Source organism: Natrix helvetica (genome assembly GCF_964273705.1).
Source record: "Natrix helvetica genome assembly, chromosome: 8".
Taxonomy (NCBI): Eukaryota; Metazoa; Chordata; class Lepidosauria; order Squamata; family Natricidae; genus Natrix; species Natrix helvetica.
In genome coordinates, this window is record NC_138559.1 from 20,321,781 (window position 1) to 20,348,833 (window position 27,053).

The window sequence follows — 27,053 nt, forward strand, 5'->3', positions numbered from 1 at the left end:
CTTCTTATCTACCTATCAAAGATTTACTGCCTAGTGTCCCTTGAAGGATTGGACGCAACTTCCCAAAGGCTTCTAGACGTTGCAATCAGATTTGTCATTTTTAAAGTGAGAAAATGATATTATTTAGTATGGAGAAGGACCTCACTGTTGGCTCAACAAAGTTGTACACATGGTAGGAACAATTTCATTTTCCTCCTAAAATTATTCTCGTGTCTCATCCAGGACCTCAAGTAAGTAGAAGAGGCTTGTAATAAAACCAATTGACTTTCTGGGGTGTAAGGTGGAAGGCTTCAACGCTTTTGTCAGCAACATCTTCAAAGTTGTGTGCAAACTTTTTTTTAAAAAATATCTTATTATACATTTTTCTTTATTATACATCACATTTCCAGTTTTGCAATGACAGTGTACTGACTGTATCAAGTCCTTTTAAAGTAAACATAGTATTATACACCCTAATTATAACCATTGTTCTCGTAATTATATAGTGTAGTCTCTTTTAAATACATAATATTATACATCATAGTTATAACTATTATTTTCATAGGTAAAGGCTGCCCTCGCACATATATGCTAGTTGTTCCCGACTCTAGGGGGCAGTACTCTTCTCCATTTCAAAGCCGAAAAGTGGTCATGTGACTGGCATGACTAGATGCAAAAGGTGCACAGAACGCTGCTACCTTCCCATCAAAGGTAGTCCCTATTTTTCTACTTGCGTTTTCTGTGTGCTTTTGAACGGCTAGGTTAGCAGAAGCTGGGACAAGTAACAGGAGCTCACTCCGTGATGTGGCACTAGGGATTTGAACCCCTGAACTACCAACCTCTCTGATTGACAAACTCAGAATCTTAGCCACTGAGCCACCACTTCTTCTTTTGTTATTAAGTTACTAATCTTTGCACCTGTTTTCTAATCATTTGTACAAGAGGTCCCATGTTAAGTAATACTCGGTTTCCTCTTTGTCCTTAAGTTCCATTGTTAACCTGTCCAATTCAGCACATTCTAATATTTTCTTTAATATCTTTTCATCTATAGGCATACTTTCATTTTTCCAATTTTGTGCATATGGGATTCTAGCTGCTGTTATTACAAGTAGCATTAAGTATGTAATTCTTTCATTGCAATTCCCGGGTAGTACACCTAGTAATAATAGTTCTGGTTTTAGATCTATTTATTGTGTTGTCATCTCTTCTAATCCATCTTTTGTGTGCAAACCTTTGAAGCTTTGCATAGGCCTACTGAAAGCACAGCTGGAAAGAAATCATATTAAGTATATTTAATTGGATAAGTAGAGTTTAATATCTATCTATCTGTCTCCCCACTCATTATTTAGGGGAGGGACAAGCCTGTTCCTTAGGACAGAAAAAGTTGCATGCTTCAGATCTAGATTGCTGATTCCTGTCTATGGTGTCAGGAACTGGGTATGTTTAGCTTAAGAGAAAGAAGGACTAGGGGAGACATGATAGCAGTGTTCCAATATCTCAGGGGTTGCCACAAAGAAGAGGGAGTCAAACTATTTTCCAAGGCACCTGAGGGTAAACAAGAAGCAATGGGTGGAAACTAATCAAGGAGAGAAGCAACTTAGAACTGAGGAGAAACTTCCTGACAGTGAGAACAATTAATCAGTGGAACAGAAGTTGCCTCCAGAAGTTGTGAATGCCCCAACACTGGAAGTCTTTAAGAAGATGTTGGATAGCCATTTGTCTGAAACGGTATAGGGTTTCCTGCCTAGGCAGGGGTTTGGGCTAGAAGACCTCCAAGGTCCCTTCCAACTCTACTATTGTATTGTATTGTATTGTATTGTATTGTATTGTATTGTATTAAGTTTCCAGAATTTCTTTTCGGGTCTGGATTTTGGGCAGTGACCATCTGAATGCAAAATAGGTGTGGAGTCCCTCCACATCGGGCATTCTCTGCTTAAAAATTCCCAAGAAAATGCTGTTCTGCAAATAAGGCTAAGATCTAGCACCCCTGTGAAGCATAATGAGGCAGCTGTCTTCGATGGCTTAATTTGGCAGTGTGACAAAGCAAGTTGTAGCACGCTGGGTAGAAATAATGAGAAGCCCAGTGAATCTACAGGCCCCAGATTGGGGAAAACAGCTGGGCAGGGAGGCCACTGGGAGGGAGATAGGAAATGAAATTGCACTTTCAGATTTTAAATCTAGAAGCAACTTCTCAGCAATCATATCTTCAGAGCTGGAGAACATCACCTTTCTCAGGTGTTTATTCAATACCAATTGATGCCACCGGTTCAAGTCCATAATCTTCAGGGAGTCCTCAAGTTATAACCGTAACTGAAGCTTCTCTCATGGTTGCAACTTGTGATGGCTGCAACGACCTTTTTTTGAAGTGGTCATTAAGCAAATCGCCATGATTGTTGAAGAGCTGGGGTGGCGCAGTGGTTAGAGTGCAGTACTGCAGGCTACTTCTGCCGCCTGCGGGCTGCCTGCAATTTGGCAGTTCAAATCTCACCAGGCTCAAGGTTGACTCAGCCTTCCATCCTTCCAACTTCGACAAAATGAGGACCCAGATTGTTGGGGGCAATAGGCTGACTCTGTAAACCACTTAGGGAGGGCTGGAAAGCACTGTGAAGTTGTATATAAGTGGTATATAAGTCAAAATTCTATTGCTATGTGTTGATAGAACCATGTATTGCTAATACAGTGGTCTTGCTATTGCTTTTCCTTCCTTCCTTCCTTCCTTCCTTCCTTCCTTTCTTCCTTCCCTCCCTCCCTCCCTCCCTCCCTCCCTCCTAGAATGCAGCATTGCAGATTAACTCTGCCCACTGCCAGGAGTTCAATCCTGTTGGGACTCAAGATTGACCCAGCTTTTCAAGGTTGATAAAATGAGGATCCAGATTATTGGGGGCAATGCCCTGACTCTGTAAACTGCTTAGAGAGGGCTGTAAAGCACTGTGAAGTGGTATAAGTACTATTGTACTATTGTACTATTGTTAAGTGAATTCACAATCATTAAGTGAGCTGGCGGCTCCCTATGAGTGTGATTTTGCTGGAAATAACAAGCAATGTTGTGGTCCATAGTTGTAGATGCTATAAATGCAGATGTCAGCTTTTGCTGTGCTTACTTGCTATCGGCTGCCATAGAAAGGGGGAGGGGGGGGCATGGTATTTGGGATGGGAATAAATTGTACAGGAGGTGATATGGAAAAGGGAGTTTTCTTCTCGCCATCTCCTGCACATGCTGGTGGCCGGTGTTTGGACCTGGTCAAGGCCAACAGTCCTGCATACCAACATGATGATGCCTTTTGGAGATCCCACATGACACCTAAGGGAGTTGCAGATTGGACACTGGGGTGGGGATGTTGGAGGGAGGGGGCTGGGTTATCATTTGATATGTACTTGTTCGCGCCTTTCTGGCTCAGATCTTGCTTTACTTTCATTGCTATCTTTTCATAACCAGTAAAAGTATTTTAATTCCATGAACAATGGAGTTGGGAGTTTTCTTTCTTGGTTATTGATGGAGGCATGCCTGACAGCAGCCCAATTGGCAAGTACCTGGAGTGCAGTCATGTGATGGGGGGGGGGATTTACCATTGGAACTTCGTATCTGGTTGTAAGTACATCCCAAGTAGGTCTGTCGAAACTTCAAATAGAGGTAGTCCTCGACTTATGGCCACAACTGAGCCCCAAATTTCTGCGGTTAAGTCAGACATTTGTTAAGCAGGTTTTGCCCCAATTTACGACTTTTCTTGCCACAGCTGTGAAGGGAATCACTGCAGATGATAAGTTAGTCAGTAAGGGAATTTGATTTCTCCATTGATTTTGCTTCTTCAGAAAGTCGCAAAAGGGGATCCTATGTCCTCGGGGGCATAGCAATGGTCATAAATACGAACCGGTTGCCAAGCATCAGAATTCTGATCATGTGATCACAGGGATGCTGCAAAGGACATAACTGTGGGAAACGGTCATAAGTTGCATTTTTCAATGCCATTGTAACTTTGAACGTTCACTAAATGAAGTGTTGTAAGTCGAGGACTAACCTGTATACCTCCAGGGAGCAATGTATCTTACCAGTCACATTTCGTCACAGTCCACCCTGTTTGTATTTATATTTATTCGCTTGTCAAACATGTACAAGAGAGCAGGTATCAATATAAACATGGACATGAATGAAAGAAATGAATACAAATAAATGGGGACACTAGAAAAGGGACAGTAGGGCAGGGATGCTGGTGTGCTTAAGAACGCCCCCTTTATGGATCTCTTAGGAATGGGGTGAGGTCCATGGTAGATAGTTTAAGGCTGAAGCTGTGGGGGTTTGAGGATATAACAACAGTCAGGTAGATCATTCCAGGCGTTGACCACTCTTTTCTAATTTCTACCAAAGGCTTCCGGTGTATTGATCCCTTTGCAGATGTAGATATGAAATTAATTGTCCATCCCATCCTCACTGGTATCTCTGTTGGTCAGTCAGAAAAGACTGCCTTCATTATGTCCTCCTTTGGGGAAAATGTCATCCAAACGTGGGAAACCAAGGAGGCTAGAGAATTATAATAGCAGTGATTGGCCAAACTCTGACATGCTCAGATCACTTTGCAACTCTTGCTCTTCTGTCTACTCTTGTCTCCTATAGGATCATTCTTACGGAAGTTAAGAAAGCTGTTAACACACCTCATACCTAAGTAAAGATTTGCTTTTGCTAGATAAAAAAAAAAGGTAAATGTTTGTTCAAGGAAACTAGCAAGGATGTAATGACTAACTAAACGGCTTTCATTAACACAGGAAAACTCTTTGAAGTGTGTAGGTATCTCAGCAGAAGACATTTCCCCTTAGACAAGAATCAGCCTAGTGTTAATTGTTTCACGGTCTGCAATGCTTCAGATTTACTTCCCCAAAAATGGAGCATCTGTCAGTGACTCATTAAAGCAGCCGCACAATTCTGAAACACAGCTGCTTTAAATAAACTTGGCTCTATCACCTAGTCCGGGTGTCAACAACCGGTGGCTTAGGAGCCACATGCGGCTCTTTCATCCCCTTGCTGTGGCTCTCTGTCAGCTGAACCCATCACTGGCTGGCCCCACCCCTCACCCTCCCCTTCCAGTCACTCCTCACCTGGACTGAGATGAGAGGGAGAAGGAGAGTCACACATAGAGAGATATCCGTTTCCCACAGAAAACACCGGGGGCCACAAAACCAGGATAGGAGTGGCTGGGTGGGTCATGTGACTGGGTGGGAGTGAGTGATGTCAAGTTGGCCACACCCACTCAGGTTTTGTGGCTCCCGGTATTTTCTGTGGGAAACAGGTCCAAATGGCTCTTTGAGTGTTTAAGTTTGCAGACCCCTGCCTAGTCCTAGCCGGCTTTCATGCCTAAGGGGGGGACTAGAACTCACTCTCTTGGTGATTGGCCCTGACTCACCCAGCCGGCTTTCATGCCTAAGGGGTGGGGGACTAGAACTCACAGTCTCCTGGTTCCTAGGCCAGCACTTTCACCACTAGGCCAAACTATGTTTAATCCTCCGTTCTCTTGGTTTCAAATCCCATTCCTAAAGCCATGCTAAAGCTAAAGATATTAAAAGCCACTTAGATCAGAAAGAAGGTCTCCATTCTGCAATTCTGAGGTCTGTTGTTTCCAGCTTCCAGGTTTTATAATAACACAGTGAAAACTTTGAAGATGATAGAATTTTCTTTTCTTTTTTTCCTTTTCTGGGAAGCTGCACTTTATTGAAATAACTCAGTTACGTCTGCTGGATAAAAAATAATAATAATGCCGGTACTTATTTTAGAAGTTAGGCCAAAGGAAAAAGCCATCCAAATTCACTCATTTGCCAGAAACCTTTGGCTGCACAATCGTGGAGGCGGTTTTAGAGAGGCTCCTCTTGAAAGCATGCTGAGGTGGCAAACTCAAATATTCCAATTAATCTTTCATGGCTCAGAATTTTCAAAGCATGTGGAAAAGTTAAAATTCAGGACATGATACCCAAAGCCAGTTAACAATCAGGTCTGCACTCAGATACCCTGAGACGGAGCAATTAAGCCTTAAGCTTCATTATGCTGACTTCCAACCTCAGAAGGATGCAAATAAACCCAGAATCTTGTTTTCTTCCACCTTCGTTTTTTTCCAACGTTTCAAACTGAATATCAAAGGAGATATGCTTAGATTTGATTTAAGAATGTTCATGTCGGTGAGGAAGGACTGTAGCACGGAAATGAAAATCTCATCAAGTCACGTAGTGTAATATCCATGAAATGCGCCATCAATTCATCAATTCGCTCGTAAGCAAAACAAAAATTCTTAGCATTGGACTACCGGCATTTGGGGTTAATGATTAAAAAGCCAAAAAGAACTCAATGAAATTGGGAGTCATGTGAGAAATTATTGACTGCCTGTCTTCCTCTGTAAAATGCAAGAGTGGAGAATTAACTCAAAATGTAGTTCTGTAGAACCAAACAGTCTCTCCTTCTTCTCCCTCTCTTCTCCTTCTCTTCCTTCCTCTTCCCCTCCATACCGGGGTGTACCACCTGCATCCCACTACTGCTATAAAGTCGCCAAGAGTCGGCCTCAACTGAAGGGTTAAAACAACATTTTTTTTCTCTAAGCATAATTGATTTGCAAAAGGTTGCTAGTTTTCAAGCTGCATTGAGTGAGTTATAGAACCAATGTATTAGGTTGCCGAAGTGGGCAGGCACCTAAGCAAATGAGATGCAAACAATTCTACTTTGCATGGTGCTTTTAAGAAGCAGCGTTTGTAACTTTTCCATGCGGTGCCCTGATAATACATGTTGCTTTCATTTCATTGCACTGGGGCCACCCTTATCCACCAACCAAAGCTTGTTGGAGATCCGTTGACCTTAGTTCTGATTGTCCTTGTTCTATCTGAGTGTGTGTGTGTGTTGTAGAATAGACTTCCATGCTGAAATACTCCCAGCCTAAGGTCTAAAAAAGAAGATATTGATGGAGGGAATGTGTCATTATTTACAGCTGATTTAAAATGTTCCATTAGAAGATCAAAACTGAATGGATTGGATCCAGAGATGTCATCCAGAAATGAGAAATAACCATTTCATTGGTCGGAGGTGGGTTTTGCTGATTTACTTTCTCCTTCACAAACCCCACACAAGCTCTCTTCTGCAGTTGCTCTATAAGCAGCAAAGGGGGGGATGTTTAATAAAGAAACACATACACACATTTTGTCCTTGGTGACCTAACATGTTTCCTCGAAAATAAAACAAGGTCTTATTTTCTTTTGACCCCCCAAATAAGCGCTTGGCCTTGTTTTTGGGGATGTCTTATTATTTTTGAGGTGCAGAAGGCGGCGAGCTTGGTCACCTCATGACTGCTGCTGTGTTGCAATATTTTGGGGGAGGGCTTATTTTAGCGCATGTGCTCAAAAGCCCGATTTGACTTATTATCCAGGGAGGTCTTATTTTTGAAGAAACAGGGTAATATGTTCCTGCTCTTTTAAGAGCATGGCTAAAATTATAACCATTGAAAATGGTTTTCTCATGTATGCAGGTGTGCTTATTCTACTCCCATAAATCAGCATTTAAAGAAGGGCTGCAGAACAGGGGAAGTACATGGGCTTTCTGCGTAAAATGGCGCAGTCTCAATTCCTTGCCAGGTTCCATATAAAGGAGCTCAGAGGAGACTTGATATTTAGCTCCGCTTACAATTTTTTGCTGTACCGGTTTGGTGTAGTACTTAAAGCATCAGGCTACAAACCAGGAGATTGTGAGTTCTAGTCCTCATTAGACACAGAGCCAAGATGGGTGACTTTGGACCAGCCACTCTTTCTCAGCCCTGGGAAGGAGGCAATGGTAACCAGAACTGCCCCAAAAAAACCTGCAGGGACTTGTCCAAGCAGTTTCCAAAAAATCAGACACAGAAGGAAAAAGAATCCTTGGAGAATTTCCCCAAATAGATAAGATTTTGGTTACTTGGGTTAGTTGCTGGCTAAGTAGGAAATATTGTCATATATTCAGATTTATACATCTCCCTAACATGTCTCAGGGACATGGGAGCTCAGTGGCTAAGACAGAAAGGTTGATCAGAAAGGTTGGCAGTTTGGTGGTTCGAATCCCTAGTGCCACATAACAGAGTGAGCTCCCGTTACTTGTCCCAGCTTCTGCCAACCTAGCAGTTTGAAAGCATGTAAAAATGCAAATAAAAAAACAGGAACCACCTTTGGTGGGAAGGTAACAGTGTTCCATGCGCCTTCTGCATTTAGTCATGCTGGCCACATGAACACAGAGATGTCTTCGGACAGCGCTGGCTCTTCGGCTTTGAAACGGAGATGAGCACCACCCCCTAGAGTCAGGAATGACTAGCACATATGTCCAAGAAGAACCTTTACTTTTACCTTATAACATGTCTCATTTGCTTTTCCTTTTAAAGGACAAAGGACAGTTTTAAAAACAAGGACACCCCCACCCCATGCCATCACTCTATTAAACAACTAATTCCCACAACACTGTCTGATGCCCTGCAATGTCAAATCATCCAGTAAGGCTGTATTCCTATTGTCCTTCTCATCTTTCCTATTCCCTATTCCCTTAGCTCCTTACGACTATAACTTTGATGTTTGTATCTTATGCTTTATGTTGATTGCTTATTTAGTATGACTTTCACTGAATGTTGCATCTTATAACTATGATGATTGTATTTTATGATTATGATCATGATTTGCCATTTGTTGTTTGTATGTACACAGGGAGCTTATGTACCAGAGATAAATTCCTTGTGTGTCCACACACTTGGCCAATATTGAATTCTATTCTATTCTATTCTATTCTATTCTATTCTATTCTATTCTATTCTATTCTATTCTACTCTACTCTACTCTACTCTACTTACTCTACCCTGTTCTATTCTTTCCTAATTGCATTCTATTCTATTCTACTCTGCTCTACTCTACTCTACTGTTCTATTCTTTCCTAATTTCATTCTATTCTATTCTACTCTGTTCTATTCTTTCCTAATTTCATTCTATTCTACTCCAATCTACTCTACTCTAGAATATAACATTCTTTCCTAATTTCATTCTATTCTATTCTATAAAAAAAGCAATGTAACCTGGAGATCTTAATTATGTCACCTGTTCCAACAATGGATGTCTTAATTTTGCCTTTAGAAAAGGTAAGCGAGAAGTACAGCCAACCCTACCATAAGCCAAGTGACCAACTGCCTCAAATAACAAATGTCAGAAAGAAATGGTAGCTCTAGGCATTGCTCCTGAATCTGTCATCATTGCTCTCTGATAGAAGATAGGATTGTGTCAGGCTCCTAACCTCTCCAGAGCTCCTATCCTCATCAAGCCTACCTGGTGAAGGATGTTATCCCAAGTATTGAAAGATACAGACACCATATTATCTTTCACTCAAGGAGCAAAATGCCTTAACGGCCACATAGAACGTGGTCAGCAAAATCAAAAGTACACTTGCTATATCCTTTTGCTGTTTTGAAGTCATGGACCTGATGGCCTCTGGGATTAAAGCCTTACTGAGAACTGATAGCAAGGGCAGAAAAAGCATTCCTGACTTCTATAAACCAACGCACACAACTTCAGTCAACACCTAAAAACAACACTTTCTAAAGGACAGACCAAGGACATCCTGCAAGCATTCTCAGCTTCTCAAGCTGTGCAGCAGAATTAGACCGTTTGTTAGGCATGACTGATTTGAAATATTTGAACAGTCCAATGAAAATACCTTCAGGCTGCTGCAATATGGTATGCTGCATGTGCTATGGACAGCTATAGAAGGAGAAAGGTATGACTTTGGTTATGTTAGCAACAAAGATGAACTTTCTGGCCCCACTTAAATTGACAGGAATACGAGCTGATACCGGGCCCCAAAATATAGGTATATATCTACCATCTAAGACATCTAAATGGAACTGCTTTGCATATTTTAATTCAGCAAAATATTGCTACTTCTGGAGGAATGAATAAACAAGATGGAATTGCTGTCCTCATAAGGGTAGTTGTGGATTTAGACTATGAGCAACCAGTCTAATAATGCCATGCACACCCTTAGGTTCAGCATCATACACAACTTAAATAGATACCAGGCTGGCCTGTCTCCTGCATAGAAGAAAGATACCACATAGAGCTGTGACGGTAAACCAGTAGTGGGTTCCTGCCAGCTCTGACCTCTTCTATAGAAGGTTCCACAAATCTACAGTGCCATTTAGAGCCCTCTCTTAGCAGTTAACAAAGTCAGCCTCCTGCCCACAACAATCTGGGTCCTCATTTTACCCACCTCGGAAGGATGGAAGGATTCTGATCTTGTCAGAATCGAACTCCTGGCAATTGGCAGAATTAGCCTGCACAAGAGGTGGTATTCATCAGGTTCTGACCAGTTCTGGAGAACCGGTAGTGAAAATTTTGAGTAGTTTGGAGAACTGGTAAATACCGCCTCTGACTGGCCCCGCCCCCATCTGTTCTCTGCCTCCCGTGTCCCAGCTGATGGGGAGGAAATGGGGATTTTGCAGTATCCTTCCCCTGCCATGCCACCAAGCCATGCCCGCCAAGCCATACCATGCCCACCAAGCCACACCCACAGAACCGGTAGTAAAAAAAATTGAATCCCAACACTGGCCTGCAACACTAACCAATGGGAGGGATGAGGGAGGGAAGGAAAGAAGGAAAGAAGGAAACAAGGAAACAATAGCACTTAGACTTATATACCACTTCACAGTGCTTTACAGAACTCTCTAAGTGGTTTACAGAGTCAGCCTCTTGCCCCCAACAATCTGGGTCCTCATTTTACCCACCTCAGAAGGATGGAAAGCTGAGTCAACCTTGAGCCTGGAGATGAAAACTGTCAAATTGCAGGCAGCCGGCAGGCAGTAGAAGTAGCCTGCACTACTGCATGCTAACTACTGAGTCACCACAGCTCATCAGTTGCAAGCAATAAATAGTGAGAGAGAATAATTTCTCTCTTTCTTCTTGTAACAACCCAGTGGGATCTGGTCGGCTACTACAAAAACCGGAACGCTAAACAAAAATGGGTCCTATCCTGATTCACCATTCATGAGCTATTCAACATGCTCAAGGCTCATATACACAGAATGTATGTTTGTGTGAGTAGGTGTACACACACATATTTTCTGTTTTTGCGCATGCAACCTATAAAACCTAATTTGATGGTTTATATTGAGTCATTTCAGAGTCCAGCAGCACCGAAATCAAATAAATTGAACTAAATTAAGTTAAGATGTTTCTCCAAACTGCACTCATTTAGATGCGCCCCCCCGCCTATCTTCAGATTAACAATGGCAGGAAGCAATTCATCATACCTATCAGCAACTGACATGATAAAACCCACTCTGGATATTATGCTGTAAATAAATTTACCATTGTTAATAATAATTAAAATTAAAAAAAACAATTCATGACTCTCTGCACCCTCCAGGCCTGCCAGAAGAAGAAACTTGCAAGCCAATTTGGAAAGAGCTGAAACCTGAAGTCAGAAGCCATGAATCGAGAAAGTCAATAAATGCTTGAATGCTGTGCTTCACTTATCATGCAATTGGATAAACCAAGGGATACGTTTAAAAGGTAAAGCTGCTGAGCCTCTAAAATCAGTCCCATTGCAATAAATCCACACTGTATATCGGATATTAATACAATCGAGCGAGTCCAGAGTTATTTCACGAGAAGAGTACGCCACTCCTCTGCTCACAATAGAATCCCTTAGGCCACCAGACTCGGAAGTTTGGGCTTGGACAACCTAAAACTATGCCACCTACTGTCTGACCTAAACGTAGTACCCAAAATTACCCATTACAACGTCCTACCTGTCAATGACTACTTCAGCTTTAACAACAATAATACATGAGCAAACAATAGATACAAACTCAAGGTAAACCGCTCCAAGCTCGATTGCAGAAAATACGACTTCAGCAAAAGTGGTCAATGCCTGGAATTTACTACCTGACTCTGTTGTTACATTCCCAAGCCCCCATAATTTTAATCTAAGACCGTCTACGGTTGACCTTACCCCATTCCTAAGAGGTCTGTAAGGGGGCGGGCACAAGCACACCAGCGTGCCTACCGTCCCTGCTCTACTGTCTCCATTTATTCGTACCCATTTCCTGTGTTCATACCTATGTTTATACTTATAACTGCTATCTTTTACAGGTTTGACAAACTAAATAAATAAATAAAAATAAATAAACAAAAATAAATAAATAAATAAAATTGATGGCAGCTCGTAAGGATTTCACTTGATTCTCTAATTTCTGAGTTGTAACTTTTCCCTATCACTCTTTAAATGAATGGATATCATGGGTTTTAATCCTGCTTCAGTAAGATTTTGAGATGGTTTTGTGGGGAGATAGCAGTTAGCCTAGAATCACCATAGAGCTAAGCATGAACTTAAAACCAAGTCTCAGGTGAGCTTTTATTCGCTAGCCCTGGCTGTCTCTCTATTCATCTGTCCATTTAACGGAACCTCAGCTTTGAACTTGGGGCAAGAAAGCTCCGAGTCCAAAGACAGGGTATACACTGCAGAATATATGCTTGTTCTGTTTGTTGAATTATTCCATATTCTAAATTTGCACATTGCACCAAGGAGTTAAATGATTTGCACAACATCTCAACCTCAGAAAGACAAAAAAAAAGGAACAACAATCAATCAGAAAAGAGCAGGAAGGGACCTTGGAGGTCTTCTAATCCAACCCCCCACTCAAGCAGGAGACCTGTACCATTTCAGACAGTCTCTTCTTAAAAGCCTCCAGTGATGGAGCACCCCCACTTCTGAAGACAAACTGTTTCATTGGTTGATTGTTCTCTCTCCTTGACCAGTTTCTATCCATTGTTTCTCATCTTGTATTCTGGTGCTTTGGAAAATAAGTTGACCCCCTTCTTCTTTGTGGCAGCCCCTCAAATACTGGAATACTGCTATCATGTCGCCCCTAGTCCTTCTTTTCTTTAGACAAGCCATACCCAGCATACCCAACAACTCACAACTTCACCAAAGTTCAAGCTATCCAAGCTGAACATGTTCTGCAGATGTTCAGGGAAATGTATCACGTGAAACATCTCTCTTCAGAGAGATGTTTAGAAATGAATTAAGCTTTTCCTGTTTAAGAAATCAACATACAATTGCTTCTCTTACCTTTTTTTTCCTCCCTTGCTAAATAGTAAAGAATGTTGTGAGGAATGTAGAGGGAAAAGCCGTCCCAATCTTTGACTGCCAATCAAGCTTTTGGTACCTGCAAAGTCGTAAATTGAATTCCTGGGTTGCTTTGGTCCACCAGTTCTTGCATTAGAGGGCAACCAACTAAGGGCCTCTTTGGCATTTGTGAATCAATGTCTTAGCTCAAACCACCTGCCAACTCATCTATATGCAATAGCACAATGAGGAGTGTGGCTTATTATATAACCTGGCTGAAAAGAGAGAGGAGTGGCTACTTTAAAAGGTTTAAGAAAAGCAACGGTGTCAAGCGTCCAACACACAGCATTTTTAAAACACACACACACACACACACACACACAATTGGGCAAAGAACATCCAGAAGATGATTTGACTCTTTGGCAGTACAAACTTTTACTACTATAGTGTTTGAGCATTCTATCTTCAACGATCTTTGTAAACATTAACTCAAGCAACAGGTTGATCTGTGGGATCCGGTAAAGAGAGTGCTTTCTGTTTAACATCCTAAATTTAACATCCCAAGTAAGATCAACCACTCTCAGCATGGCCATGCTGGGGAGGAATCCTTAGGACTGAAATACGACATACCTAAAAGACACCAAAATATGAAAAGCTGGAAAACCCAGGTTCTAATTGCCTTCAGTCACTTACCTCCATATGAATGTTTCTAAAAACGGGAAGCAGCTCTTCTTAATGCCACCCATCAGCAAGTTGAAATGGGCTCTCATGAGGGATAGGGTGTTTCTGATGGTTCCTGATTGGATGGTACTCCAACTTGCTGGAGATTCTGCAGTATCCACCTTTAAGCGGTGGGGAGTCTTGATTGCCTGCTCTGACGATATATTTTCAAGGAACCTCTGAGAGTTGCTGCTCAAATGAGTCGATTCCTTTGTCTTCAGGTCTTTTGGAACTGAGAAGTGTCTTAGCTGAGCAGTTGGTAGGGCCCAACTCTCAGAGCTGAAAAAATTGGGACCATCTTAGCTGGCAGCAAAGAGATATAAAATAAACCCAGGTTTTGCTACCATTTTCGTCTGAGTTCTTGCAATCCAGAGTTGGTAGCCATCAAATTTGAGGAGACCTAAGGATGGGTTCTTGCCATAAGCAGATCTGGTTTGGGTAGCATTCTTTCATGACTATTATGATCCATGTGATAACATTGTTTTCTTCCTAGGAGTTGTATAGTTGAGTTGATGCCAAAAGAAAAGTAAGAATTGAAGACCAAATCCTGAACATTATTTAAAATGTTTTAAATAGACCTTCCTCACTTTGTCAAACCCTATGCTTGACATAAAACTGTGTTTCATGGAACCCTAGATTTGCAAAAGAATTTGATGGACAAAGTATTAATGCTTCTTTTTTTTCTCCAAGCATATATACCTTATTTGAATGGGGTGTCTCTACTTTGGAACCCATCAAAGAAAGGCAGAAGAGAAATCTAACAAATCAGTCCATAACGAAGAATACATGTGTTCCTTGAAGATGAACTCCAGCACGAGTCCGAAAGCTCAGAAGACAAAACTTTTGGTCCTGGTGATCGGCCCAGATTGGATCCTGCAATAAATGTGTTTGAACACTATCTGCCCATCAATTAAAACGAAGCCCACAAAAGAATATGGCAATGAAAAAGCAAAGGATTTGTTTAATCATTATGTGCAATCCCTCACAATATTTATTTTGCAAAGCATTGTCATGGCAAATCCCATCTGCTTTTAAAACAATCCTCTCAACTAAAATGTCATCCAATACACTTTACTCTTCACCTTGCGGAGTTTCAGAAAGAATACAAACTCGAAGCAACTTACGTGCGACGGGAGAGGCCACTGTGGCTCTGGGACCGTGCACGAAAAGAACTGTCTGCAACATGTTCCTGACTCAGCCCGTCTTCTCTGGCTTCCAGCACAGTGTTCAGTAAATACACCTTGCTACATTATCCAGAGGCACCTGCGCTGATTGAAGACTGACTGACCAGGAGAATCTCATTTGCCTATGCGCAATAGAATTTCACTTCTGCTTCTAAGTTAAATCTGGTTTCATTATTCTGTGTACAGTCTCAGAGACAAGCATTTGTGCAGAGTGGCACTGCGGTTGCAATTCAAGAAGCTCAGAGATCTTCAATCCCATGAATGGTTCCTTATCAGACTCTACAATGAATCCACGGTTCAGCAAACAACTTTTATATTTCTGGGAATGGAAAGCATACTGCAGGAGAGAAACCTGTAGGTTCCTTGGTCCTCTTCTTTGTTTGGTTGTTTGTTTGGAGATGTTTCATTATCAGACTGGGAGGTAATGTACTGAGGAGGTTACCTAGCTGGGTAATGAAACGTCTGCAAGCAAACAAGCCAGCTCAGGGAGCACCCAAGAACTGCACAGTTCAAGCCTGAACTACAGATATTATTTTCTATTGGAGAGTCATCCATCCTTTTTATATGGTTCTATTTTTTCTTAATCTGTTGACTCAGTGGCCAAAAGTTATCCATTGGGTTTTAATAGAACTTAAATGTGGACTTTGTGTCGGTCATTTGACACAACATTATATGGAACTCTTTTTCTTGTCCGAAATGAACTGGCTGGGATTTTTTCCCCCCTCCTTGATATACTGACACATTATCCAGCCTCAGAGGTTTTGGGTAAGATTACAATTTCCTGCAAGGTGAGTAAGGTGTTACGTTTCCCACATCCGGAATAAAACATGCACAGATGCAAAAGAGAGGAACGGGGGGGGGGGGGGACACAAAAGTAAAACCCAAAATGAGTGTGATGTTCATCAATGGAAAACAGAAGGAAATGGGACTGCCAGAAATAAAACACAATGAAGCATTTTCTATTACAGATATTATTCCTCCTACACATATGTAAACCACATTTGCTGTCTAGAAGTGGAGATATGGGGATGTGAATTGTTTTCCAAAGCTTTTTTTTCCACTGTCCTGGCCTGTCTCATTTTGCCAATCTTTTTCAACAGAGATCTCTTCTTTTTTGTTCATCCAATGTCAGCATCAGCATCAGGTGGTTAATGGCAGATAAGCATTAAAATGTGAAATCAACCCCCTGCTGTCCAAAACAGAAACCCAAGAAATAGCTCAGCTTATCATTTCGGTTAGAAAAAGTGAGGGAAGGGGGATGAGCATTTTGACAGGCGGCAAGAATCTCATGAGGAAACACATCTATTTGAGCCGGTAAGGATTAGGCCTGGCTGGCCCAGTTTTTAAAGATTTGCTGCTAATCAACCTTTGTTGGAGAATTCACCTCAGACTGCGCCAATAAGACTGGGCTGTCAAGAGCTTCCGGTTGATGTCGCAGTGAGAACAGCTGGAAAAAAGCAGGCTCCACCAAGCCTTAAAAAATCTAGCCGGTAACCGCTGTCATAGGAGTGATGAAGGAAGGAGAGGTGCTTCGATGACAATGAGGAACACACAATTTCCTTGTTCGGTCTGAAGCAAACTATCCCGAATGACAGCAGGGACGATGGCCATTTTTGGTATTCATAAAGCTGGGACGTAAGATTTTTGCTGGAGCAGTTCATGGATAGAACATTGAAACTGAGTGGCATAATTACCAACTTTTACTCTAAAAACCTGATTTAAGTACAAGAATTCTAAAAGAGTACTTCCAAGCCTAAGTAAGCGGCAATTAAATACATGGAAGGAGGGGGGGGGGCGGGAATCCTGAAAAACAAGAGATGAAAGAAGCCCAGAGGAAGCTTTAAAACACAGAAAGCCTGAAAAAAGCTTCAACAGTTTGAAAGGTGATTTTCGGGAGAAACTGTCTTGTTTATTTGTATTTCTAAACCTCCTGGATTCATCAGATAAATTAACTGTTTTTGACAGATTGTTTAACGTAATTAACTGTTTTTGACAGATTGTTTAACGTTGGATTTGGGAATAAGAGAGTCATCTACTGGAAGCTGCACTAAAGCTGCAGTATACTCAGTGAAAGTGAATTCAATACATATAAAGTCTAATACACAAAATAGAAGTAACAACATCTGGAAGACGGATTGACCTTGACTTTTATGTTTGAAGATGACTTGGCTAATTTGAGAATACTTAATGAGCTTTTTTTTTCCACTTCTGAAGATTTATAAAAGGAACTAACTTGTAAATAACTAAATTTTATTAAAATTGGCTTTTGAATTGTGGATTCGAAAGATTGGAGGACTCTAGTGGATTAATTTGGATTGGGGATTATTAATGTTATTTAACAGATATGAGACAAAAGAAGAAAGGTGATAGAAGAAAAGAGAAAAGAAGGAAAGTTAAATAAGACTTTGGCCAATTGGGAAGATATACAATTGGAAAACTATAGGGCTGTAAATTACTAAACAATTTTAAAGATTATAAATTTAGGTGTGTTGGAGGTAAAATTATGGAATTGATAAAATTTTATTAAGCGTTTTTTTTTAAATATTGAGACATTGGAACCCCCCAAAAATACTAATTAATTTTATTAAATTGTTACAAAATGAATCTACAGAAGATAATAGAGGCATATGAAGAAATATTATTGATGTTAAAAAGTGTGCATGAAACTATAAAGAACAATAAAGACAAGGGGATTGTTTAAAGACATAGAAACGAATGTAGAAGTCACTTAACAATTGGAGGGGAAAGAGCAATATGATATTCAGGAAATAGATGAGAAATTAGAAGAAGCAGTGGAAAGGAAAAAATCAAAATGGGATGCAAGAAGCTAAAAATAAAGAAGAGAAATGATTAATAAGTAGGAATCAATTAGATAACTCCTAAAAGTTTATAATAGGAAAAAAAAGAAAGATTTAGACAAGATTCCAAGAGAGAGATAAAAGGCTGACTAAAAAGTCAATAAATGAAGATTAAGAGATGATGGCTAATGAGAAAAGATATTAATAAAATGGCAAAATACAAATAGGGAAAATAGTAGCATATATATTAACAGACAATACAACCTATTATAACTAAAAATAAATTAAGCTTAGTAGATGGAAATTTAGGATTAGGTAATCTAATTGCATTATCAACATTAATAGTGTTAAAGTATATTGTGAATTTAAAATATTAAGGATTAGACATTGTGGGGATTTTGAGATATACTCCCGGGGTTGATTAAATATTTGGCTTTATTAGTAATCCTACACATTTGGAATATTGAAGTTATGGTGGAATAATGAGCAATTCTTAAAATATTAAATATTAGCAATTTAGTAGAGGTTAACAAATACATGGCACAAAGAAATGTTATCTATGTTTAAATGAAATAATGGGGGAAATGATAAAGAATTATAGAGAATAGTATTGTTGAATTTGGAAGATTAGGATTATACATACTTATTTGCATTATTATTTTTAGAGTTGTTTAGAAAAGATTTGACCCAGTTAATATACTGTCCACAAAATATGTATGGTGTAAGAAAAGAAAACTGCAAATAAAATATGTTTTTTTAAAGAAACCTGGGCTGGCAAAATGCGAATAATGTCTAGGTGGCAGCAAGGAGCTACAGAACAGACTTTAAAATCTTTTACTCCCATCTAGCCAACGATTGAATTTTGACAGTACAGATATGGTAACTATTTGTCTACCAAGAAGCAATTCCTGGCAGATCATGAATAACGTAAAACCTTGTGAGATACGATGCTGGCTTGAGGCTAGGCGGTCAATGGAAGGAAAAGTGGGATGATATCACAATTCACCCACAACCAGTAGTTGTGTACACAGTGGTGGGAATGCTGCCAGTTTAACAACCTGTTCAATGGGCATGCACTGAGCATGCATGTGTTCTTTGCACATGCGCGTAGCACTGAAAATGGAGCGTTTAGAAGCTCAGCTGCTTACCTTCCAAGTGAGCAATGGTAAGTAAAACAGCCGGGGGAGGGAATCAGCCGTGCCGCACGATTGAGATGAGGTAGAAAGCAGGAAATAAAGGAGAGGATAGAGCAGGGGTGAGTGGGCAGGGCCAGCTGATCGTTGAAGCTACCGGTTCACCTGAACCAGTTCAAACCGGCTGAATACCACCTCTGGTTGTGCACCAGGGCCCACATTCTAGAAGACCTCCAGATTCAACAATGTATGTTTTCTGTCCCTTCCTACTCCCTTTTTTCTGCCCTCTGGTGAGGTCTTTTTGCAGGAACAGAGATGATGAGATGATGAGCAAAGCTCAAGGTTACTCAGAGGAAGGAAGAAGAAAAAGAAAAAAAAGAGAATTGGGGAAGAGAGAATTGAAGAGAGAGAACTGGAGAGGAGGAGGAGGAGAGTAGCAGAAAGAAGGAGAAAAAGGGAAATGCCATGTGCCTCATTTTCCTCAAATAGATGAAACACTGGGGACAACTCTACATTTAAATGCAATAGGAGCGAGGAGATTTCAGCAGCCCTTAGGTAGCAAATTGGCTTACATTCAAATAAAGAGTACCATCATTTCTTCATGACTTTCTAGTGACCTCTGCTGGTGGATCAAGATTATATTAAGGTTTACAAATTTACAGACTTTTACATGCATAAATTGGATTTGCAGCTGATCTAAATCCTTATCATTTCTCTACCAATTGTGGGAAGCCCCCCCCCCCCCCAATGAAATATTTTGGGAAATATTAAATGAGGCAGAATATTATATTTCCCTAAAGAAGAAATGGAGAAACGTGTTTTTAGAGGCAGAAAGCAACCCCCAGTCTTTCTCAATAGCCCACAGCAGATTCCAGCACTTAAGGAGATAAAGAGCTTATTGAAAGAGGAAGCCAACTACCTAGATGGCTCCATTCATAAGCAAAGCAAATGCTTGCCAGCAGAAGCCTATTCAAGACAGGATATTTTGAAACTCCTTGCAGCAAAGTTTGACAGCTAACAAAAGTGGAATGGTAGGATTAGAACAAGCAGCCCCTCAGCCAAGATCCTACCCAGGACAAAAGCCATTAGCCACAATAGGAATTGCCCAATACCCTTTCAGAACCCTGGGAATTCTATTCACCAATAAATGGACCTTCTTTTTAATCAGCCTGCAGCCTCCATTTTATTTCCAGTGTCTTTCTCCCACCTTGGAATTGAAGCAGATGGATTTTCCTTCCAACACAATGAAATTGAAAGAAGTCCTGTTCCATGTCACCCCAGTTATTGCAACTTTCTATTTTGTTGTTGTTGTCATCATCTTTACTATTTTCAAAAAAATAATCTCTATTGTCCCAATCATAGTCACCACCAGCTGGACATTCCTTCTGTGCCAAGAACGTAGTGGAAAACGGTGATCTCCGGACACTTTGGGTGCTCAGCCGTTCCCCTGCTCCCTGTCCAGGTCTCAATATGCCCCACAAAAAGAACAACAGCAGAAAAAGGAAACTGACAAAGGAAGGGACACAGTTGCATGCACAAACATTTAATGTATGTTTGTGCAAAGCACAATACCCAGCCAATGTAGGAAGTTAGCACCCACCCCTCTCCTAGGAAAATGAGATATGTTAGGAATTATTAAAAGGGCAGAATATCTCCCCTAAAGGGGAGGCAGAAACTTATCCCCCCCCCCACCTTTGTCAATCAGCCATTAAGGCCTGAGCCAGTCTATTCTACATTCAGGCAGAGCCATAATAGGAATCCCAAAACTCTTTCATTACATCATCATCACCCAGCAAGGCTCAACCAAGCCTGGGACTCAGGACAGCCTACAGAATTGCCCCTGCATGGCCCCATGGGAGTCTGACAACCAATCAGAATACAAGCTCAAATTCAAAAGCCCAAAGAGGGCATAAAAACAGGGCACTCTCAGCATCTTTTCCCTTCTTCCCCAAGGACCTCATGTGGTCCTGTCCATCATCAATAAACCTTCTTTCCAAGCAATTTCCATCAATCCAGTGTCTTTTTCCCCTGCTGGGAACTGAACCCAGCAGGAGATTTCTTCCACCACCAACATCAATCTATCTACTACGGATGGGTTCCGGCAGGCACCACTGTCAGTTCACTCGTGCGCATGCACGCCTGGTGTGCACTGCATGCACATGTGCAGTACAATTAAAATTATTCTGTGCATGCGCAGAACCCAAAAACAAGACGGCACCACCAACAGTGCCACCCAGGGAACCAGTTTGGGGCATGACAGGACTGGGTCATTGTGGGTACCCAGCAACTGGTCCAAACTGGTAGAAACTGGTAGAATTGGTCTACTGGTATTGCACAAAACACAACATGAAGCCAACATGTGTCTACCTTTTGCACAAATCACAGCTTAAGCCAATTTAAAACTGACCTACCTAAATCTCTCTGGGGTCATAAGCAAAGTGTCCCGTGCAATTCTCATATCTAGGGTTACAAAAGAAGATGGAGGAAACAGGGCTTTGCTTTGAAAACCTGGCCGTGTTTCCAATGTCCCTAGCATCAGCCTCAGTTGTGGTCCACAGCTTTTGGGAATCTTCCCATCTAAGAAAGATTTGGCTCTCCATTAACCCAGGTGCTAACGTCTACACATAATTGAGGGCATCGTTTTTGAAATATCAGGTTCTTGCTATGCTGGCTAAAATGTCAGCGTTGTTTGGCCTCCAGCAGATTAAGGTCATCAAATGTCACAGTTAAAGCTGCTGGCAAACAATTAAAAAAAGAAAATGTAAGGCATAGATCTTGGTTCAGTCTGGTGCTGGTCTCCTCCCCCTCCCACTTCCTCTCCTTCTCTCTCTCCCTCTCTTGCTCCTTCTCTCTCTGTCTCTCTGTCTCTCTCTCCTTCTCTCTCTCTTCCTCTCTCTCCTTCTTTCTCTCCTACTCTCTATCTCTCCCCCTCCTTTCTCTCTCCCTCTCACTCTCTCTCTCTCACTCTCTCTGCTTCTCTCTCTCCCTCTCCTTCACTTTCTCTCTCACACACACTCTCCTTCTCTCTCTCCCTCTCTCCCTCTCTGTCTCCCTCTCTCCCCCTCTCCTTCATTCTCTCCCTCCCTTCCTCAGTATGTTTTTTAAATGTGAGATTAAAGAATCATTGGGTGTGATAGGACAAACTAAGACCTATGCCAAGGCTGATTAACCTTTCAGCGTTGGGTTACTTAGACAGCTATCCTGTCTCCCCTGGTCCTTCTCTTCACTAGACTAGCTGTGTCCAGTTCCTGTAACTGTTCATCGTATGCTTTAGCCTCCAGTTCCCTAATCATCTTGGTTGCTCTTCTCTGCACATTTTCTAGAGTCTCAACATCTTTTTTATAGTGTGGTGACCAAAACTGGATGCAGTATGATTGAGATAAGTTGACAGCTTGTGTATTCTCTCTTCCGTAATATAATGCAGAGCAGCTACTACATATGGACTTTCATCTGTGACTACAAAAGAATCCTTCACCTCGTTTTTGCAAAAGAGGAATTCAAAATTGTTCTCCCTCTTTGTCAGTTCCTTTTCCTTCCCCACCCCACTGTCCATCTCCCTTCTGCAGAACTGCTATGTTTCCACTTCCTGTTACACTAAAAAAAATCATTTCAAATCTTATTATAAAGGTATCAGCTGCAAGGGAATGAATGTCTCTGACGTTGCCTTTGTGGTGAGGGAAACTGCCTCCCGTTTTCTCCGCTAGCCAAGTCTTTATAAAGGGATATCTGACTTTCAGAACCTACAAAAAGGATAATTACAAAATTCATCATGTAAGAAAGAGGGACGCGGTGGCTCAGCGGCTGAGACGCTGAGCTTGTCGATCAGAAAGGTCAGCAGTTCGGCGGTTCAAATCCCTAATGCCACGTAACGGAGTGAGCTCCCATTACTTATCCCAGCTTCTGCAATCTAGCAGTACGAAAGCATGTTAAAATGCAAGTAGATAAATAGGAACCACCTTTGGTGAGAAGGTAACAGTGTTCTGTGCGCCTTTGACGTTTAGTCATGCCGGCCACATGATCATGGAGACGTCTTTGGACAGTGCTGGCTCTTTGGCTTTGAAACAGAGATGAGCAGCGACCCCTAAAGTCGCGAAAGACTAGCACACGTGTGCAAAGGGAACCTTTACCTTTAATAAAGTAATATTTGAAAAGTGTCTTTCCTTTCCTCCCTCCCTCCCTTCTTTCCTTCCCTTCGCTCCATTGGGAGTGGAATCAAAACATGGAATTGATTGCCTATCATCTATCTATATCACTGTTTCAGGCTCACGGATAGATACATAACTCTGGAAAAAAAATGTTCCTAATATGATATCTGAAATTTGACAAAGGAAATTCATCTCTGGAAGATTAATTTTTGCACGCACCATGATATGGAAGACAAGATTCAAAAGACTGAAAGAGATTATCTAGGTGAATGATTCTGTTTCATGATAAATTCACCTGCCTCCTTTTAAACCTCTTCACGTTCATCTTCACATCTGCCATCCTTCTCCTGGCAAGGATACCAATGTTCTCCCAATTCCAAGATGCATAAGTGGGGAGGACACCATTTTATCCCTGCTTCTAATTGCCTCCTTTAGTGATTCCAGGCTGACCATTAAACCATCCACCTGTTGCTTGGGGTATTCATTGGCATGGCTAATTCCAGGCCAGATGTCCACTCCCTCCCCTTTTTATTCCCCCCCTCTTATTTCTGCTGACCTTTTGGATTTTGGCTGGCATTTATGAATTCCTACACAACAGGAAAAATGACAGCTCTGTCGGCCTCATCATGAAATTCCCGCGAGAGAAACTCTCCCAGGGGCTTCTCGTTCTGCCGTTTTTGCCTTCACTACTGTCAAAGCTTCCAAGCTACAGCTACATTGCCCTCCATGTCAAATGTTATTTTCCCCTCTTCACATTATTCAGACCCTAGCAGGAACATTTTAAGGAACCCTTCTGTTGTGGGTGTCTGCAGTGTGTGTTTGTGCATGGGTGCACCGCACGCATGTGTGATGGAGGGAGGAGGTGTTGAAAAGATTTGTTTGGGCTGTTGGTTTTTACACGTCGCATTTAACACTCCTTCTGATTTATTCATTCATTTTCTGCTAGTTTGTCCTTCACTGGAAATTAAATCAGCTCATAGTAAAATTCCAAAGGAATGCCGATGATGTAATAATACTATACTAGCCCTGTTGGAATGGAAAAAGAGGCTGGAGAGAAACTGTGTGTGTGTGTGTGTGTGTGTGTGTGTGTGTGTGTGTGTGTGTGTGTGTGTGTGTGGTTTCTGCTGGTTTCTCAAATAGCCAGCAAAATAATTTAATCAGGGTAAAATATACAGAACAGAAGGGAGGGTTTTTTTGGTTTGGATCTGAATTGTTTTAAATCTTCTCCACAGTAGGAATATAGTTTGAGAGGGATTCCCCTCCCCCTTAACTGCTCCTTCAGGAACTGGTAGCAACTGGCTGTTCCTGGCTAAAAGAGATCAAAAGATACATCCGTAAAGCACCTGAAAATTTCAGGACTCTTGGCTAGATGGGGAGAGAGAAAAAAACTACCATGTAAAGAAGCCCGTGGCAAAGCCACGTCTGTATTGCAAAGAGAGTCATGAATGAGTCAGTGAAATCACCAAGAGTGGAACTCCGCTGGTGTGTGTGTGTGTGTGTTAGCTTTGCCTCTCCACACTGTGCTTTCAATGCAAAGGCCCATTGGATTCAAAAGGTTTCACCTCCACCTCTTGCTCGCCTCTGTGTTTATCTGGAAAACTAGAGATTAAAACCTCCAAGGTCCCTTCCAACTCTGTTAGTCTGTTATGTTACATGTGTTTATTTTGTTACTCTTTTTTTTACTTCTTCCCATCTGTAGTCGCCTTGAGTCTCTTAATCGGAATGATAGAATACAAAATCAATTATTTGGGTCATTGTAAACCAGTGATGTTAACCTTTTTGGTGCCAAATGCCCAAAGTGTGTGTGTCAGACGTGCTTCCATCAATAACCAAGAAAAACAACTCCCAACTCCATTGTTCGTGGAATTAAAATACTTTTACTGGTTATGAAAAGATAGCAGCGAGAGTAAAGCAAGATCTCAGCCAGAAAGGTGCGAACAAGTACATATCAAATGATAACCCAGCTCCTCCCTCCAATGACCCCACCCCAGTGTCCAATCTGCAACTCCCTTAGGTGTCACGTGGATTGCATCTCCAAAAGGCATCATCAGGTTGGTATGCAGGACAGTTGGCCTTGACCAGGTCCAAACACTGGCGATCAGCATGCGCAGAAGATGGTGAGAAGAAAACTCCCTTTTCCATATCACCTCCTGTTCCATTTATTCCCATCCCAAATATGATGCCCCCATGCTCCCCATTTCTATGGCAGCTGATCGTAAATAAGCGAAGTAGAGGCTGATATCATGTGTGTGAACAAATCTCCAAAATGCAATGTGAGTGCCCCCTATGCCCCGTTTTGGTCCTGGAAGGCCTCCTGCACAAACCTGGAAGCCAAAATGGGCATGGGGGGTTGCGTGAAGCCCCAAAATGCAATGCGAGCACCCCCACTCATATGCCCCACCCCACCCCCATGCATGCGTGCATGTGTCCCATGCATGCGTCCCATCCCCTCGCGCATATGTGGCAGCAGTGGTGGGTTCAGGATCCCGTTGCAACTGTGCAACGGGGGCCAGGCGTCCACCACATGAACATCCGTAGTTACCGGACGCGAGGCTCAGAGGCAGAGCAACGAGCAGGCGTCGTACGCTCTGTGCGCATGTGCGAAAGCCCCGAACAGCTCAAATACAAGTAAGGAGTGTGGGTGGGTGAGCCCTCCGGAGCACCATACTGGAATGGTACCTGGTGCTCCCGGCAGGCACCGGTACACCTGTACCAGGGTGTACCTGTCTTAACCCACCACTGCGTAACCCACCACTGAGACTCAAAGACCAGCTGGCCAATGGGAGGCACATGCCTTTGCATGGTACTGGGCTGGGACGACGGCTGACATGTCATTAGTTCTCCATCACGGTTATAAACTATTAGTCTAAGAGAACTGCTCAATTCCCCTCTCCAAATAGACTAAGAAATAACAGCCATAAAATGCACCCATAAAATTATGCCTGGATTTGGGAGCTGGATGGACGATGGAACATCCTCTGGGACCAGAGGAAGACATTACTGTAATCCAGAGTAGGAGTATTTCCCATAGCAACCTTTGATGCTAGTTCATTTTAGACACTTCTGATCCTTCCCACATCAGTCGTAAGCTTGTAACAGCAATCTCCAGGCTCCACCAGCACCTGATCTGCATATAGATGGGGAAGAATGGATCTGAACTCTAGGCGTAAAGAACTGGAAAGATGCTTCTTCTTCTTTCTGTGTACGTTTTCTGCCACCATTTCTGTTGCTGCTTTACAATTTATAATTAAAACCCTTGAGTGGGGACCTGGAAAACCTCTTATATATTTATGGAGCTATGTGATTAAATAATTATGCAGCCACGTCTCCGTGAGCCTACGTTCCACAATCTATGCAGCCACAAAGGTTAAAGTGTTAGGCAGGCTGGAGGAAACCAGATTCAAGTACGGTCTTTGCAATCAGGTTGACTCCTCACCTGTCTTCATTTGTCAGCCCGTGGCATTGAGGAAACAGAAGGAGAAAGGAGAGGACACCTTGAGCTTGTCAGAGAAATCAAAGTGACATAAATAAATTGGTAAAATGGAGCCAAATGCATGCGTTCAACTGAACAGCAGGTTACCAACAGCTGGAATTAAAGGTTGTGAGGCTTAAGGGCTTATTGTCCACTCCTGCAAGTTTCTTAGGAAAATGAGCAATGGCAGTTAAGGTGTTGGGTTAGGAATGAGGAGAGACAGATATAGGAAGATGCCTACGGTCCAGTTGGCCTGAGGCCGACATATCTCACAGGATTACTTTTGTATGAGAAAAATAGGGTTCTAAATGCTGCCTAAATCAAAAGCTGCATGAATGACAAAGATGATTAGGGGCCTGGAGGCTAAAACATATGAAGAACGGGTGCAGGAACTGGGTATGTCTAGTTTAATAGAAAGAAGGACTAGGGGAGACATGATAGCAGTCTTCCAATATCTCAGGGGTTGCCCCAAAGAAGAGGGAGTCAAACTATTCTCCAAGGCACCTGAGGGTAGGACGAGAAAGGTGGA

The 27,053-nt window shown here is 41.9% G+C and overlaps 1 long non-coding RNA gene across 1 annotated transcript in view; it reads right to left on the reverse strand.

Moving 5' to 3' along the window:
* The window catches only part of LOC309396289, a 394,508-nt gene that overhangs the window by 312,328 nt on the left and 55,127 nt on the right, over window positions 1-27,053 (reverse strand). The gene's annotated exons all lie outside the window — the stretch shown is intronic.